Source organism: Engraulis encrasicolus, chromosome 17 (genome assembly GCF_034702125.1).
Source record: "Engraulis encrasicolus isolate BLACKSEA-1 chromosome 17, IST_EnEncr_1.0, whole genome shotgun sequence".
NCBI classification, from domain to species: Eukaryota; Metazoa; Chordata; class Actinopteri; order Clupeiformes; family Engraulidae; genus Engraulis; species Engraulis encrasicolus.
Genome location: NC_085873.1, coordinates 23,509,516 through 23,522,612, shown reverse-complemented (window position 1 = coordinate 23,522,612; position 13,097 = coordinate 23,509,516).

Genomic DNA, 13,097 nt, shown 5'->3' with positions numbered 1-13,097 from the left:
TGAAGTCAACAAGCACACCATTGGTTGTTATTAATTCTGAGGCACAGCATATGTGTGATCGACGGGGAAATGCGAGGTGGGTCGGAAAATAGCTTTGATCAGTCCATTACAGCCCAGTCAAAAGTGTTTGCGTTCCCAGCCCCAGAAGCCGCCCGGAAGGGGTGGAGACTTAGGTGCCCCATAGGGATGCTGCACAAATTCCGTTTCAGTATGCTCACTTTCGGACATTATTGATGGCCTCAAATTTTGTGCCATGGAGCAATGAAGTATGGTACAAGTCAGTAGTGTTGACTGACTATTCAATAGGAATTATCAAGTTCAGACACTGATATCATTGATATGCATACATGGCCCTTGTTCTAACACATGTTTTAAACACCTTTGTCAGACATGTTCAAACACAAGAACAACAGGAGGATTTTACCTTTTCTTCTCTTTAGGGAAACTAAAATAGGACAGTCCACCACCTGAATTATTGCAGTTGATTGCAGCACACCTACGAGGCATCCTTACACTCCGTGTATTTACTGTCCCTTTTTTCCCCAAATAAGGCATGGGGAATTTATAGGGAAAATGGTTAATTGGATTAATAATTGGGTTAAGGTGGTACTCAACACTAAGTCACAGAATAGATGTATAGATCACTCACGGCTCAAGGTAAGAAAATTAACACATTTGCATTCAGTCAATATTTCCCTTTATTTATTTATTTTTAACAATTCAATGTAGTTACACAGCAAATGCTGAACAGCAATGAACAATAGTACAATGGTGGGTTGAATGGAGGCTGATGTTTATCCAGGATCCACCTTAAATCCTCATCACCCGTTGGATTAGCCACAGCCTATTCTTAAACTCTGTCTGGTTGCTGTGTTATCACGACTGCCGTAAAGCAAAGTCCCTGGTCGTGAGTTCTTCCGTCTGTTTTCGTTAGCAAAATGCTAGCGGATGCTGACTCATAAATGCCAAAGCTGTAAGAAATCAGAAGGACATAACTGCCAGGAGATTGTACATTTCATTTAATGCTACATTGGTTTTTCAGAACCCACAATAATATTGTCAAGTTTCAGGCGACTGAGCACAATTGTCAGTTATTAGCGCCAGCCTTATGGGCTGCACTGTCTCGACAGCGCTCCATAGGTGAACTGCAGGCACGGGTTGAAAGCCGAGATTGGACACTGTATGTAAACCCACTGTGGCCGTATCTCGACAGAGGTCACTAGGAGAACTGCAGGCATGGGTGAAATCGGGAGTGGTGACTCTGTATGTAATACTGGGTGACAGTGCAGTCACTAAAGAGACAAAAACTGCCGTTCTGAAGCGTGTACGTTGATAAAAAATAGAGATTCTGAAAAGTACACTTGTTATGCTATTTTGAGAGGGAAGAGGCTGTTCCAGAAGCATAGGAGATTTTTGTTGTTACCAGACATTAAACTATTGACTGGACTGATGACATCGCCAGGAATACCCGTGTCCGTGGTGCCCACTGCATATCTGAGGTTAGCGCGAGCATCCGTTATTTATTTCGGAAACAACACCTGTTGAGCCTCTGTACAAGTTAACGGAGCATGGACGGTTTTGAGGCAGCAGTGCGCACGAAGCCAAATTACGTCATACCTGTTTACAAACTCTAAAGGGGTCTATTGGTTGTCTGTTTGTCTTTGTGCCTAGCATATCCTGGTTGTCCTAGTTTGTGTCTTGCATTGTGTAGGATGGTGGCCAGAGTAGGCACTGCAACTATGCTGCTCATTGAAATTGTGCTGTCTATTGCCACATATTTACTAGTATGACCAAAGTACTGTAATATGTTCTACTAAAAATGTTAATTCCTTGAAATTGAAAGAGGGAAACAAAGGACAGCACTTTTCAGATTTTTTTCTTTGCTTATTCGCCCATAAACGCTTCGGGCAGAGCCCCTCTTCAGCGTGTAATGGCGATTGCACCCATAGGTGGTAGGTATGTAGCCTGTGAACTTCCATACTGATTTTAGTTCTACACAATCGTTTCGTGATTAAGTCTGGTGGTAACCAGTCAAGTAGGTATGCCCTATATACCTTTGACCCCTTTGACATCCAAACACATGTTACTTCCACTAGGGGGAGCATAATGATCACGTCAAATATGTGAGGCGCACGTTGCAGTCTCTAACACAGTTTTGCACAAAAGCTAAAACAACGTGTCTTGCGTGTCGAAAATGAGTGATCTTGCGACGCAAATCCAAACCTTTCTAATTCACTGCTATCTTATGTGAAATCCGGAGCACATGCCAAATGGGATGAGGATTTAGATTGACTCGCTCCATTAACTCTCATTCAAAATTTTGAGAGCTCCAGCCCCACGGATCAGAAGTAGAAGGGAGTGACTTAGGTACCCCCATTCCTAAAGGGATGAATGATTTTTTTTTTTTTGCTGTTTTTTTTTGGAAAATATCTTGTAAATATTTGTAAATTATTAACTAGACCTCTATGGAAACTGAATTGCTGTATTTACATTTATCTTTGTATATTTTATTTCATTAGTTGATAGATTAGAGCGTGTCGTCTCAACTTTTTACATTTCTGGAAATTCAAAATGGCGGACATGGAGAGCCACCTTTTCACCTTGCCATTTTCCCAGTCATAATGAATACTTAGAATTTGATGGTCGTGGTAAGTATTCATGAAAAAGGTAACATTTGTGAAATGGGCAGCATGAATTCTGGAAATAAACTAGGGCCTACTAAAAATATTACACAGTGCACCTTTAAATGTTTTAACCTGTACCATGCTGTAGTATTGCATGGTGGTTATGAATGAATGAATGAATGAATGAATGAATGAATGAATGAATGAATTCGTTAATTTATTCATGAATTCATTCATTCATTCATTCATTCATTCATGGATACTGGGCTTCGCATCAACAAACCAATTTGTATTATCCTCAGTGCAAATAATAATCTGTGTATTGATGTCATGTCACCGCTGGGTGGCAGTGTGGGATTGTTGGTTGCTCTGGTTGGTTGGTTTGTTGAGTGGGACCCCAGACTGCAACTGGGAAATGTCTGAAGTTATTTATCAAACAACACATTACAAACTTTAAACATTAGGACTAATACAAATGTGGAAAAGGAAAATGGAAAGCAATGGTAAAGGGAAAACAAGTCGTCAGGTTCTTAGGTTGCTTTTGAAAAAGTAAAGCGTGAGAGGAATTGTAGAGTGATTAAAAAAAGATAAATAATTATGCAGGTTGTAACAATGCACAGTGATTGTGAATTCTATGATAAGTAACTGGGTCGCATTAGTTGTGAAATGGTGTTAACTTTCATTTTTAAATCATGGGATGACGAGACTTTTCAAAGTTCCACTTTGGAATTTTGACATGGTCAGCGCGGGACGTTGAATGCGGCGGGCAACACAGACCAAGAAGAGCTTCTACAAGTAGTACTTTCGCATGCACGATGGAAAGAAAGCAATGAATCCACTCCACTCTTATGGCGTTTTGAAAGCATTTGCAAAAGAAGAAAGTATATCGCCAAGAACAAGAAAACGCCTCTATATTGGATGGAAGACAAAAGGTAAAGTGCATGACTTTGGACTAACTTCCCACACTAGCATGCTGCTACAATAATTGCTAGCACACAGTATGTACACTCACTGTGCCATGCAGCGCTAATGTATGCATTAGAGCTGCATAACCTAGCAGTGTCTGAAATACTTAATCAGAGAGTGCTGACAATTGTCCGTGTTATACATTGACTTTCTCTCTTCCGAGTTTACTACCTGCTGTCCAGTCGTACCCGCCAGGTAACTTACTGTAAACGTAAAATACCTATTGATAGGCGATGGCATATCAGTCTTGTGATTTTTCGCACTGTGCTGGAGTTGGCAAAAATAAAAAAACCATACAGATCCCATTTTTGAATGGTGCGGCGCTGTAGTTTTTGTCCACAAATACAATGTGGCGGGCAGTTATCGAGGCACTCCTTGAATTGCATGTGTCTGTTCTTGCTAGGGCTGAGTCCATCTCCAAGATCTACGAGCCTGTAAAATGCATCAGAGTTAACGTAAATGCATTTTATTAGTTGAAAAATGTCACCCCTCAAGGACTGTTGATGTCCTTTCTTGGTAATAGGCATTGCATCTTGAGTTTTCCATGAAGCACAATAGAACCAATCCGATGACACCAGCATTAGTACTACCACAACCAAGCAGTGCAATAATAATTATGAGCAAAAAAGCAAGAAAAAATATAGGCTACTACCAGTAGCAGTACAGTTTATGCATTGTTGACAGTGCAGTCGGTTCTATTCAGTCACTAGGGCTGGACGACATGGTGCAAAAAATATTCTCATTTGACAAGTTGGAGTTTGCACAAGGAGGAATTTTACAATATTGAAATTCATTATAATACAATATGGTTGGCCATCTGTGCAATGTCCACTCTGTATCCAAGTTATTTTTTACTTGACAAATAAAGCTCAGTCATTAATTAATTCATTCAATCATTTTATGACAGAAGAGAAGGCTCCTTTCTTGGGAGACATGTCGAAGGACCAAAGGTGGAATTCAGCCCAAGGATGGCTTCAGGAGCTGGACTGTTCAACGCTGATCTGGGGAGAAGCTGCACTCCAACCAAAAGGGTTTCTCCATCCACTTGGGGCATTTTCCGTCGGGGCTGGGACCACTGGTCTCTTACCTACTGCAGGACAGACACTGGAGGTTTGGATCACAGAAACACTCTGGGGAGAGTTGCAGGTAAGGTTTTTAAATCTGCCTGTGTTGTTCATGCTGACTGAAGTTTTCCTTGTGTGACATGGTCTATGCTCTGTGTGCTTACATTTTGTGATTGTGTCCTCTAATGGGTTGTGGCTTTCTGTGCCTTTTGATCTGAACACAGATCACATTATAGTTTGCCGTGCGGATAACTGCGGCTTTTGACGGTGTTTGCTCTGTGCTGTGCAGAGTATGTGTGTCATTGTTTTTTGATGTGGGGTGAGGACCTCTTTACAGTAGGTTGTGAACTGTGTTTGATGCGTGTTGTGGTGGTGGTGGTGGGCCTTTGATTGATATACTATACGTGACTGTGACTTCTGAGCTTTAGAGGTGGTGAGGTTTAACTGTGCTTTTAGATGCGTCCACGCATCTCTATAAGAGGCTTTGTTATGTATGTATGTCCATTGGTCCGTCACGCGTTTCTTCATTGTAATACCTTACTGTATCCACAAGACCACCTCGCACACGGCTGAGTTCAGTTTTGAAACATGAAACATGGTGCTCGAACTACAAATAGACAAATGTGCCATTTAACATAGCCTACGGTGTATTACTGATGTTCTCGGACATATTGCAAGGGAGGTTCATTCGTTTCCTGCTGGCGGGCGTGTGGACCGGTGCTTTCCTTTGCGCTCAGCACTGGAGAGAGTCCGTCTTTTGATAATTGCTTTACAGTCGTTTGAATTTGAACTCTAGCACTCTTACAATGAAGCTGACTGAGAGGTGCAGGTAAGGATCAGTTTCTTCATCTTACTGGGGCAGCACAGCCTCATCATACCCCTTTCATGATTTGTTGATGCCATTTCACCAGGTGGCAATGATCCTTATGTCTGAGGAGATTGTCAGTCATGGTACCTTTTCAAGAGAGCTTAGTACAGTTTCTCTGAGAAACGCTGCACAACACTCACACTATGACGAACACAGCTGAGCAGAACACATTGTGAGAAACCTTGACTTTCACACAACGCGCGCTCACACACACACACACACACACACACACACACACACACACACACACACACACACACACACACACACACACACAATGAGTTTCTTTATCTGCCTGGGGCTGTAAAGCATCATACCCCTTGAACGTTTTTTGATGGCATTTGACCAGGTGGCAGTGTTGGACGTCGGGGGCATTCCCGTTGGATGCCATGTTGACGCGGTCACCTACACTTGGGCCCAGCCATAAGCCTAACCGTCAGTAGTGTCATGTTGCTACAACTACAAGGGTGTAGTTTTGAGTGACAATTGATAGATTTATTTAAATACCAAATACACACACTCTGCATCAAATATTGCCGCCTGGTCAATGAGTCAAAAAGTGATGTAACGGAATGATGCTATAAAAAATATAAAGCTGAGTAATTTAGAAACTAAGCTTGTTTTTAAACTCATAAACAATCAATGCACAAGGGGCAAATAAACCGAATATGGGATACCCCACCTGCCAAAGTGGCATAGTGACATTACCGCTGGCCACAGCCAGGTTTTACGCAATTAGCAGGTGACAATGTCAAGCCCTTTTTATTACATGTTGCATGCCGTTTATGTGCTTGCATTTTTTTTTGCATTCTGTATGTGTTTGATACATTTGCATTCAAATTGGAGTGTTCGAAGATTGTGTGATTCGTGACAGTTTGTATTTGGTGTGTACAGTGCACACACAAACACACACACACACACACACACACACACACACACACACACACACACACACACACACACACACACACACAGAAAATACGTAACTATAATGGATACGTGTAAAAAGTTCCAGCAACACTTTTTCAAAAACTGTGTTCTTATCCACACTGCACTGTTTGAAGAAGAAAACGGCCTCCCATCTAGCCCTTGTGGCTCTGGCCTCCACTTAGGGGAAGAATAGATTTGCTTTTTTAAGTTTCAACCTACAAACCAAACAACGTTTAAGCTTAGAGAAAGGAAGACAATCTGCGAAAGGTAAGCGCTGTTTAGCTCCTTTCTTCTGGGTTTTCGTAGTTTCAGTAGTTTGAGTGTTTTATTAGAATGATTCAGCTATCTGCATTAAGTCAGCTGTCTGTTTCTGTGTCTACTGATCACAGTGTATTCTGCCATAGTGTAGTGGTGGTGGCTTTTCACAGTGTTTGCTCTGTGTTTCGTGCGAGTATTCTATTGGTGTCTTGAACTGACGAGTGCCAGTAACACTTTTTCAAAAGAAAAACTGTGCTCTTATCCATACTGCACGGTTTGAAGGTGAGAATGGTCTCCCATCTAGCCTTTGTGGCTCTGGCCTTCACCTTCAAACAGCACATTGAATTGCATTTGTATGAAATGTGCTATACAAATAAAATTGCCTTGCCTTGCCTTAGGGGAAGAATAGCTTTACTTTTTTAGGTTTCAACTTACAAACTTAAGAACGTTTGGAAAAAGGAAGACAATCTACGAAAGGTAAGCACTGTTTCACTACTTTCTTCTTGGTTTTCGTCAGGTGTCTGTTTTAGCATACAGAGCAAACACGATGTGCATTTGTATTTTTTGATTGTATCTTCTTCTGGATAATTTCTCTGTGTCTCTGTCTACTGATCTCAATGTAGTCTGTGCCACAGTGTAGTCTGCCATAGTGTAGTGGTGGTGGCTTTTCACAGTGTTTGCTCTGTGCTGCGCACTGTATTTTATTGGTGTCAGAGAAACGTGAAGCTATGAGAAAAAAATCTTGCATTGGTTCTGTAGCCATAGTTCCACCTAGTGTCCCCTAGGAAAATCCATGGACATCCATTCATCTTTCACTTGTCCACGATAGCTAACCAGTCGCAGTATTACCCCTGTCCACCGGCTAGTGCTCATTCTCATAGCTTCCAGTTTCTCTGTTGGTGTCTTAGGCGATGGCCGTGTCTCAAATGCCGTACTTTCGTCAGTGACCCCTGTAGTGCACTCTTTCGCGGTTTAGTGCTAACCCAAATCGAACACTCTCATTTTGTACTTACAGGACATGACATAGTGACGCACCAGGTCGTTTCACGGCCCATTGTAGTCAAATAACATGGATGTTGTAGTCTTCCGTTTGATTTTTCCACACGGAAAATGTTTGTTGACATTTGTGGCTCGAGACATTTGTGTTTTGCATCATCAATATGCCCTTCAACAGATGGTGATTGCGCAACATTGCAAGGCGGCGCAGAGTGCTGCTCTTGGCAGGACTAATGGTGTGTTATGTTTTCCATCACCTTTCTTGTGCACTACTGGCCCTTAAAATGCCGCATGACATGAACACATTCATAACAGTAAATAAGCACGTATTTGTGACAGCAGACCTGTAAACTGTCTCATTTTGCCTTTACACTGCTGCGTAATAACTTAAAGCACGGGGTAATTTCCAATATGCTGACTCCCATCCTCGCTTTATGGCACAGGTTTTACTTAGGCCTACATAATAATAATAATAGTAATAGTAATAATAATAATAATAACAACTGTAGTATTATTTCTATACCACAATATCATAAGGCATGCAACTCAAAGTACTGAAGAAATTGATAAACATCAATGTTAAACAATGACGTCCCTCCTTCATGGAGGAAAGTTTCCCCTCTGTCAGCCCATCACACAATTTCAGGGGGGCTATTCTTCATTCCATCCAGATTGAAAATGAGAAATGTACCGTAATTAGATTAGCGCTTTTGGGAGGTATGCCATCCCCGCGACGCCAAAACCAGGCTGGGGCTTTTTTTTCGGGATGGCCTTGCGCTTCAGGATCAATTGTCTCACCTTCACCTGGACTGTCTGTCAATCAGCTGTTATGTGTAAAATCATATAGCCTATAATAACATATACCCGGTCCCTACCCATAGCAATGACCTAGCCAATAATAGTAAACAACATTGACTTCACTGGAATAGTATTGTTAGTTTGTATCACACATTATTAACTTATCTGAGTAACAAGTGCTTGTCTAACCCTGCACTGGTTGGATCATGTTTGTGGTGGGTCCTTGATAAGTTTTTAAGTTCTTTTCTGAAACAGCACAGTCTATATATCCCATTGGGTACAATGGAGTAAATGGTGTAACAACTATGTAATGCCATCTTTTGATACATCTGCCTTTCATCTACAGGAACCTCCCCATCCCAGGCACTACACTGTGGTCAACAGGACCTCAGGCCTGACTTCCGCCTTACCAGGGAGTCATTCAATGGCCTGCTCAACACCCTGGGGAGGCGGTATGACCATGGGTGGGGGCCAGAAATAGATACCCTGGTCTTCCTCTTCTGGCTGGCCAGTGCCACATCCTACCGCGTTGTGACACGGGCATTTGACATGCCCCGCTGCACAGTACATCGGCTGGTCCACAAGGTCAGCAAGAAAGTGGCCAACTTGCTGTACACTGCCATTGTGCACCCTACAGGAGGGAAGTTGCGGAGGTTGGGTGCTCGGTTCGCCCGGTTGGCTGGTGCGGCAACATTCAACACAGTGGTACTCCCCCTGAGCCAGGGCTCTACAGTGCGAGCATTTTGCTCGCATATGCCCCTAAAATAAATGATTGTGCGAACGAAATAATAGAAAGGGCGCACTTGTGCGAGTAGATATTTCAACCCTTTCAATCGTATTTTGCTCCTAAAATAAATACACCCCATAGAGAAACGCAGGAACATGTGAACGAGAGAAGGCGCAAAAGACAGCGTGCGCGCCGCGCACAGAGAGACAGAGGCAGACAGACAGACAAATAGTCGGAGGAGTTTTGAAATAAGATAAGCGTCGGGAGTATCGAGCGCTTCCAATGACGGAGAAGAGCTGGACAGAAACTTCAGCGCTAGAATTGCTAATTCTCCGCTTAGCACAAATGCTAACAAATGCTCAACCTGTTAACTTTGTGAGAAGAAATAGCTTCGGTTTGTACATACACTTATCTTGTAAGTACGTGGCTTGTACTGTTTATGTTACTCCTCCTGAGACGTTGGCAAGGGAGGACACATAGCAGGCTCTCTCTGTGCGCTCACTTACTTGCTCAACTGTCATCATCATCACGTCACGTCATGTGAAGTCAGTATTTTCTTGGACAGTCTCGGGGTGTAGCCTAGGGCACGTTTTTGATGTGCAAGCCTTCAATATTGTCAAATTGTTATTTAGAGGAAATGTATTTGGTCATCCACTCTTTTTTGTTTCATTTCTAAAATGCAAGTATAGAACAATTATATTTTCAAAGGGTAATGTTCAGATTACTGAGTTGCTGTTACTGTGGTACCAAATGCAATTAAAAAAACATAGGTAGGCTGATCATAGCCTCATAGGCTACATAGCATACCCATATGCGAGTCATTGTATTTTCAGGACAGAAGTGTAATTGCCTCTCTGGTCTCTCTTGTAAAAAATCTGCCCCCCTGACCGCACCCTGCCAGATCCTACTGTGTAGGCCTAAATTGAAACACCAGCTCTGTATAGAAATTAATGTGATAGATATAAATGTGTAATATTTTGTTTAGTCCTTTTACTGGGGGGAATTTGGAAAAGTGGCCCGAAGTGATTTTAATTGTAGGCCTACCCCTCTAGAATGTGTATTTGTGTGTGGAAAGAGTATATTCTCTGTATCTGTGTGTTAATAATGAAGCTGCGTCACAAAAACTGACTGTGCTCCTAAATTTTTATCTGTGCCCCTAAATTTTTTCACTTAGGGGCACAGGTGCTCCTATTGAAAAAGCTAAGCGTAGAGCCCTGCCCTGAGCATGCCATATGCTACTTCAACCGAAAGTTGTTTCACTCGTTGCAACTGCAGGCGGTATGCAATGAATTGGCACGGTTTTTGGACGTTGTGGTTGGATTCTGTGGTTCTGTCCATGACTCACAGGTCCTCAACACAGCCCGATCTATTACGACGCACTGTACCTACCACCAGGTTACAGCCTCATAGGAGATGGTGGCTACCCCTGCCTGTCCCAGGCCATATCCCTGATGAGGCCCTTCAGGCAAGCCTGTCCATGGTGGTGTCCAGGCACACTTTAACAACTGTCTGTCAAAGGCCTGTGGTGTTGTGGAGAGGGCCTTTGGCATGATCAAGGTGAGGTGGAGGGCGATATTCCTGAAGAACCTGGAGGTGGACGTTCTGTACGCGCCAGAGGTCATTGCCTGCTGCGCCGTCCTCCACAACATCTGCCTCAGCAACGGGGACGTGTTGGAAGTGGATGGTCCAATGAGGCAGGGAGGTGGGGGGTGGGGTAACCTGCACCTGCACCTGCATGTGCCCCTGTGCCAGCAACAGATGGGTCTGGTACAGCTGAGAGCCAACGCATAGCAATGGCCTGCCTCATACCCGATCATGACTATGTTTAAGGGAAAAGACAGAAAGAACGAGTCAATTGCAAGTCAATTGGTGATATTGGGGTTTAATAAACGACAGATACGGACCTGTACTAGTGTTGTTCACGCGCAACATGCCGAAAACGTGTTGTGTTGCCGGCTGTTCAAATAATATAGCCAAACAGCCGTGGCTGAAGCATGGAATGTGTTCATTTAGGCTAGCCGATGTAGCATGTAAGTCAATGAGACATTCGGTTTGTTTTCACCCATAAAGGGGCGTAACGCAAATTTAAGAGCAAAGTACCCGGATGGCCGTTCATGAGTATAGGACACCGTGAATGTGGTCAGCTGTCCTTAATTACCCCCAGCAATTACTGCTGACCAACAGCTGCAGTTAATTTGGCCACAAATTATCCATCATAGTGTCGCCCCCACTGACCATGCGCAAGGGAGTACGGAGATTGTATCCATCGTACCCACTGACCAATGACCATGTGCAAGGGAGTTCATTTTCCATCCACTCGAGTCCTCAGGCAACGCCCTCATACTGCACCGTGGACAATGCATTTCCCCCCGCGAGATTGTTCTTCTGTCGAGTTTCTTTGGTCCTGACCGTCTATTACCAAGACTACGCGATGTGACACAGAAAGGACGGGCGGCTCTCCACTGCACTTTAATAAGGAATAATCCGATGCGAGGCACGAGTTTGGAGTTTGTTACAACTGACATGACTGATGTGGCTGTAAAATAAAAAATGAACAGGTGATGCTTTGACCATGTCTTGTTAACTTTGTTGGCCACGAAGCATAGTGACCAGTGAGCAGCAACTTTGAAAAAGGGTCAAGTCATCATCAGAAGAAAACGGCCGTCTTGTAAAACATGTATAAACTTGTGTGAAACGGTAGACGGTAGGGACTTTGCGTGCTATGCCTACATAAAACATGACCAAAATGTCTCTAATGTAGCTGCAACTTGCAATATAACCAAACTTATTCAAGTCAACCTGATGCAGCCCGAGTCCAACTTGAATGTATCAGAAGTGAATTCGCCTTTTAGTTGGGTGCATCACGTGTATATAATAGAATATATGCGCATGTACATTTCAGCTACCGTATTACCTGGAATATTTTTGAGGGGTGATATTACAAAAAACTAGAAGGTTATTTTACTTTTCTTTTTTTCTACTTACAATTCAACCATGAGTGATTGGCTCTGTCCACCCACCAGTTTGAACTAAATAACCAAGAAGGGGAAAATAAGTTAAAAAATGTAAAAAATCTGATTTGGCAAAAAGTATATCCGTAAAAGCGTAATTTGGGAAAAAATAAAACGGAATTTGAGAAAAACAAAAACGGATTTCATAGGGCCCTACATATAACACTTCTGAATAGAAATTCCAACAGTGCCAATTGACATTCCTAATTTGTTTGACACTTTTTATATGCCTTTCCTGATTCATAGAGTTCAGTTATCTGCCCCTAAAGACCCTTTTGATAAATATGTTGCTCTCTTCATGGTGTAGTACATGAAAACTATCAGTGAAGCACTCACTTGAGGGATGCATGGTTCTTTCAGGAGTCAGCAACATACTGTCCTTTTATGCACAAACAAATCACAAGACAACAGCTCAGAAGTGACAATGGTTAACTGTAATGGCCATTCAGACCCACTTGTGTGAAATGTTATGAATGTTAACATCCTCAATCAGCAGGGTATGTAAACTTATGATCATGCTTATTTAGGTAGTTTCTGCTGTTATTATTGTTAAAATAATTTATTTTCAATACATGGTTTCATTCAAACAGTAGCCATAAGTAATAAACAAAGATTTTTGGTATCATTCATTTTATCTGAGAAATGGCAGTACAAAAATTGCATATTCTACTGGGGTTAGGCCTGGGCGATATGGACAAAAATGTATATCACGATATGGATTATTTTATATCACGATAGCGATATGTATCGATATAGCCTTAAAAAAAAAAAAAAAAAAAAAAAAAAAAAACATAATCAACCAGTTTGGCGAACAGGGTCGAAAAAAATCTTTCATTGCCTGTTTTCACCAGTCAT